Below are 6,160 nucleotides of genomic sequence, written 5' to 3'. Positions count from 1 at the left end.
TAATATTCTGTCCTAGAATGCGGTAAGATGTGCCCTTTTTTTTGAGCACGTGCCCTTTTAGTGGTCTCTGCACGGCCCTGGATCAGGGCCACAAGTTTCATTAAACACAAAGAACACGACATAGTACTAGTAGGTCAAAATTATGTTACATTTCCCAAAATAAATTAGCTCAATAGGATTGCCAGACACAATGATGCTCATTTGTGACGGGCATTTGTTGTAGCATAGAATTATTTAATTTTCAAATTAAGGTTAATACTTTTTTATCTACAAAGAAAAACTGATATAACTGGTTTTATTGCAGCATCCATCCCACATGGTCAACGTATAGCTATCAAAGGCAACACGTTTAGACCTGACTTGACAATCCCTTTTTTCTCTGCGTTGCTCAGTGGTCGTCACTCACCACTCTACGTCATGGTGCAGAGACTACGCCTCCAACGACACAGAAGACTTTAAAAAAAACGACACAGAATTGTATCATTAAGAAGGTAACTAGAGTGGTGTGCCGGGGTTAATTTCTGTCGATCGTGTTGTAACGCTGGTTACAATACGTTTGGCCTGGTCAGCATGTGTCAGCAAAGTCTGAAGTGTGACAGTCAAAGCGGAATAAATTGTGACTAAACAAAGAAGCGGCCTGCAGTGTATCGAAGCACGCGTCGGACTGTTTGAAATTCCCCGAGTTAGTTACCAGATCAAGAAGAGGCACACACATCGACTAACACAGCGAAACGAGAGGCCCTATTTTTAAAACTGAGCTTATATTGAACAATCCAGTATCAACTTTCCAGAAGCAAGTAGGTGGGGATAGTTTTAAGAACGGAATTGTTGTGACCAGAGCAAATATCCTGTGAGGACTTTTAACGGCATCCACGTTCCACTTCAAATATTTAACTTTGACACAGTCGATCCGTACATTGGACAGCTTCCTTCATCTTCATGGCTGATGAGAGCAGTGGAGATAAAATGTTACCCAGGCGCAGTGAAGCTCGATTAGGGTCTGGACACTTTCTGCTTATTCCGTTACTGTAAGCAAACGCTAAAGCCTAGTTCTAACATCGTTTCATGCTTCACTGTCTTATAAATGAAAGGTGGATCTTCGCTGGTACATTTGAGACGCTCATTCTCGATACTTTAAAGGGGCCTAACAATGAACGGCAAATAGAAATGTAAAAGATATTCTTACAATAACAATTAGGAAAACGTTTATCACTTTGGTTATTTATTCAGTGTCGTTTATGTAGTTGGTAAAAACAATATTTTACTTTTTAAATATGCCAGGAGCGTAAAACATAAAAATCAACAAAGTACGCAGTCGAGGCCACGATTGGCATGCAATTTGAGTTTCTTGCGTTGTTTGTTTTTTATGGTTACTTTATCAATTTTTAAAATTGATTTTACTGGTTCCTTTATTTTTGCATTATTATTCGACTAAACCGCAAACCGTGATCGTTGTTTTTAAAACCGCGTTCATCAAAGTGAATAAAGTCTTATAGGTTCAAAGTGTTGAGCTTTTCTATTTTAAATAATGTGTCAATTGCGGCGAGAAACCGCAATAAGCTGCTAACGTGAATAACTTTACATAATATTGGTGGATTTTTTCCCCCGTTTCTCTTTTAAAATTACTGATTTTATATCAAAGTAAAATTCAATGCACGCTAAATAAATGCATTCTCTCTAAAGACGTCTACGCTCGGGAGCATCCTAAACGGTTTTGGTCCAGGCCTTATGCCAACCCCAAATCACTCGTGCGGGAACAGGAACGCTCTTACAAAGCATAAAACATACTGTTTTCAGCTTTTCAGACGTCTTTACCCCCTTGGTTTCCTGCGAGCACCAGAGCGGTGATCTTCTTGGCCCACTGGGAATCCGTAGTGTTCTCCAGATGCTGCTTGACCACCACCCGCTGTTCCTCCGTCGCGGCCAGGTGCCAGGTTTCCCTTTTGGTCATTAACCCACTTGTGAGTCAGCACGCCATACAGCTCTGGAAAAAAGAGACCACTGCAAAACTATCAGTTCTCTGGTTTTACCCGTTTGAGTAAAATGAACATTGTTCTTTAATTTTATGAAGTACTGACAACGTATATTAATTAATTCAGTATTTATTTGCAGAAAATGAGAAATGGAAAAAAAAAACCCCGAAAAAGATTAAGTTCTTTCAGACCTCTAATGAAAAGAAAACAAATTCATGTTCATTTTGAAACAACAATACTAATGTTTTAACTCAGGAAGAGTTCAGAAATCAGTATTTGGTGGAACAACCGTGCTTTTTAATCACAGCTTTCATGCGTCTTGGCATGCTTTCCACCAGTCACTCACACTGCTTTTGGGTGACCTTATTTGGGTTGAAATTCAACTGAGACTGGAATGGAACGGCTGTCATACATGTAGAGATGCTGATTTTTAGAAAACTGTGCAGTGGTTTCTCAATTTATTATTTTTTTTCCACAGTTGTATAGAATGAGGGACCGCGGCGGCGTCGTGAGTCACGGTGAGCCTCCGGACCCGGTCACGCGAGTTGGGGGCCGCCCCTGCGTCGTGGAGCGCCTTGACCAGTGCGTTGCTTCACCCTTACCACCTGGACACAAAGTAAAAAATAAATAAATAAATAAAAATAAAAATCAAAAAATGAATAGAAAGATATTAGATCACTCTTGCTGGAAAATAAAAAAGTTCGATAAGGCCCTAGGCCACGCGTGTTTATCTCATTACATCATTTCAATCTCTTTGTCGTAAAGTCGCAGAGTGTCTGCATTGCAAACAATATCATGACCTGTATTTCACTGCCAACAGTTGAAAGTACTTTCAAATCTGAAAATGAGTGTTAGCTAACGGTATGAGTATGTGAAAAATGTGGTTTATAGTTTCCTGCGAGCGATGTTTCCTTCTATATCATCCGGACGCGGCCCCTCTGGACCCAAAACCCCCTCCACGATCTCATGTGTGTTCCTTAACAAGAAGCTACTTAAAAATAATCCTCAACAGTATCGTTTTGGACATAATCGTAGTTTGTTGGGTGATCTAGGAGGTGGCGCCTTGTTTTACAGCGCATTAGTCATTTATTTATGATTTTTTAAAAATGTTTCAATGTAGTGAGAAAAATACATTTAAAAAAATGCTCTGTATTTTAAAAATGGATAAATTCAGCTGCTTCCGTCTTAATGTATGTTTGCTTGTTTTTACAGAGATAACTTCCTGGTTCGTTTAACTGAAATACTTTTTTGCTTTATGGCATGTATTTTTCTTATTAATCCTTTATTACATTTGACGAGCTCGTCTGCAAAATCACACCCTGTCTAAAAATAATTTCTTTGCATAGCTACGTCGATGAATCTGAAAAACATATTCAATTTAAGATATGCATTTGCTAGTATATACATTCATTTGAATTCAGTAAACTGAAATGAACTGATTCAAAGACATCTATCTTTCTTCAAACTGGTATGAAAACAGATTTAATGCTGAACAAAAAGAGACATGTCCCTTACATAGCAGCAGAAAAGCAGGACGTAATGATTCAGGTTTTCATCAGGCCCCAAGTAGACACACACACGCACACACACATGCACACATATAAACATAATAAAATTATAAATATAATTATCATAATTAAAAATGAATCACACTGTTGTTTTTTTGGGGGTTTGCAAACACTTGAAAGGGTTTACTACTGTCACATAAACCACTTTTAAGACAATAACTATAGTGGAGAGACAACAGTTGTCCAAAACTTTCTTCTCAAACCAAGTCGCACGGAAAACATTCCCTTTGAGGATCCAAGAACTAAATTAGAAACCCATGTAAAACACTGTTTTAAAAAGTGGAACATATACGACTGAGAACCTTTCTTTTCATCTTTTTTTGGATGAAAGGAAAGACGTCATCAAGAACAGAGGATGTCCAGTTGCCTTCTACTTTAAGCATTTAGGATTTTCATGTCCTGAATGACAGAACACAAAGTCATTCAAATTGCTGCTTGCGTGATTCGAGCCAAATAACGCAACACAAAAATATTCACACAAGACTTTTGGGCTTCAAATGCCTACACTGTAGGTTTTTATAGGTTTTATGTCCAACTTGTAGACGCAATAACACCATACCATAACACAAAACAAACAGATTTCACCTCAAATGACCCTTGAGCCGCAGCACATGCATACATCCCTGCTCAATAAATTAGGAAATATTGTGACTCTACATTTATATAGCTAAATGTCAGACTATTAACAAGCGAAAGCAAAACAAACGAAACAAAAAAAAAAAAAAAAGAGAGAGAGAGAGAGAGAGAGAGAGACCTAGCTACGCTGACAGAAAAAAAAACTGCACCGATCACCAGCCAACATGATGTCATTAACCGTCACTTCCCGCTCGTTTTCAAAACAATCATCACAATAGAGAGAGTTTGTTTCTTACTGTATTCGGGCGTCATCTTGTGAGATCTTCACTTAAGGACGACGGTATTGCCGAATCGTAGCGAGGTTTCCTTTCATTTCCAAAAATGACTCGTCCGGGTCTCAGATGATGCTTTCACATCGTCATCCGACTGAATAGCTATAATAATAACGCTCAGATCCCCGCTGAGGATCCCTCACAGATACATTTATATTTAAGATGAGCTGCTAAGAAGTGCGCCTCTGTCAGACGTTTAGATAGGTTTGAAATTGTCACCAAAATAGGCTCAGATGCCCTGATTGGACAGAGCAAATTTAAATAGGAGGAGTCATAACTGAAAACTATATAAAAAAAAAAAAAAGAAAGAAAGAAAGAAACTGGGAAAAGAAACCATCTTGACGCTACGTGACTGTGTAGATTTCATGAAATGGAGGATCTAGTCCACAGAGCACAGGCCCCTCGCAGCATGCGCATACGAAGTTTCCTAAATAAGCTAAACATGTAATGCGGTGACATTGCAGAGCTTTTCTCCTTTCTTTTTCTGTTTTAGCGTCACCCTCTTGTGGGCATATATGGTATTACCCCCCAAAATCTGTTTTATGTTATATTTATAAAACCTATGTATTAATATAAAAAAAAATAATAATAACTTTCCACTTATTCTTCATGTATTACTTACCGAAGAGGGCAAATTTAGTTTTTCTTCTAAATCAAGGAAGTGGCCTGGTGCACCTTGAAATGACTGTATACTGTTGGAGTGTTCTTTATCTAATCAGTCTTGTGGCCTTCTCCTTTTATTTCAGTTTATTTTTGTTTTATTCACCATTAATTCAGCTAAATATATGAGAACAAAGTGACTTTAGATTCAGTCAAAATAGACCAGAAACCATATGAAATGGGAAAAAAGTTATTAACTGATTAAATCGTGTTTTAGATTGTTCTTGAAAAAAATCAGTCACGGTTGATTAATGGGTGCACTCACGGCTGCACAGAGAACTCATTGATTTTTTTTTTTACAGCAGACAGCCGCTCCCTGTCTTGCAGGTACTGCGTACCCCCGCTAAATCTTTTAGCCCCCCTATTTTCACCCCTGCGGTGTGAAAATGGAGCCCAGCTAAAACTTTAATTCAAATGTCAACAGTCCTCTGAGGCACCTGTGAGAAATTAAGCCCCTCCTGTGTGGGTGCCTCTTTAACAGTCATCCATGCTTTTATCGTCTCAGGCATGGATTATTGCAAAGTCTTTTGACTGGAATTATCTGGGGTTTCCCACTCACACCTGCAGCTGATACAAAAGCTACTGCATATCACAGGCAAATGAGGATATCTTTCCTAACTTCTTCTTCAGCTGTGAATCAACTTCAAAATTATTTTAATTAAGCCGTTTTTTTAAGGGCATATCCCAACTTATTTGTTTGAGTTACTTCACCCTGACATGCCATTGCATGCTTATGTCTAGTGACCAAATACTTTCGTTTTGAAGGTCTCAAAAATATGTTATAAAGCCATGAGACTCTGGGTGCGTTCACACTGCAGCCTGAAGTGACTCAATTCCGATTTTTTGGCAATTCCGATGTTTTTTGCCGGGGCCGTTCACACTGCCAGTAAATGCGACCTGTATGCATTCTGCAGTGTAAACGGGCAAACGACCTGAAAGTGTCCCGCATGCGCAGTACGGGGCGCAATAGCGTCAGCGTTCTAAGTGTTCTGCCAACTGCCATAAAAAGAAGCGGAAGTAAACATGGAGGCTAACGGTGGAGCTTAGCTTA

At 38.9% G+C, this 6,160-nt stretch overlaps 1 long non-coding RNA gene across 2 annotated transcripts in view; it reads right to left on the bottom strand.

The window, feature by feature from the left end:
• LOC103138467 (uncharacterized) overlaps positions 1 to 4,963 on the bottom strand; it is a 9,555-nt gene extending 4,592 nt beyond the window's left edge. The window contains exons 1-2 of one of the 2 annotated variants that reach the window (XR_001662208.1): positions 4,414 to 4,963; positions 1,789 to 2,578 (exon numbers count right to left, since the gene is read on the bottom strand). This is a non-coding gene — a long non-coding RNA (uncharacterized LOC103138467). The remainder of the gene's footprint in view (positions 1 to 1,788; positions 2,579 to 4,413) is intronic. The other variant, XR_476284.2, reaches the window with a different exon arrangement.
• Positions 4,964 to 6,160: the final 1,197 nt, after the last annotated feature.

Source organism: Poecilia formosa, unplaced genomic scaffold (assembly GCF_000485575.1).
Source record: "Poecilia formosa unplaced genomic scaffold, Poecilia_formosa-5.1.2 Scaffold52, whole genome shotgun sequence".
Classification (NCBI taxonomy): domain Eukaryota; kingdom Metazoa; phylum Chordata; class Actinopteri; order Cyprinodontiformes; family Poeciliidae; genus Poecilia; species Poecilia formosa.
The sequence above is the reverse complement of the archived record's forward strand: the minus strand, read 5'-3'. Positions and strand labels throughout refer to the sequence as shown.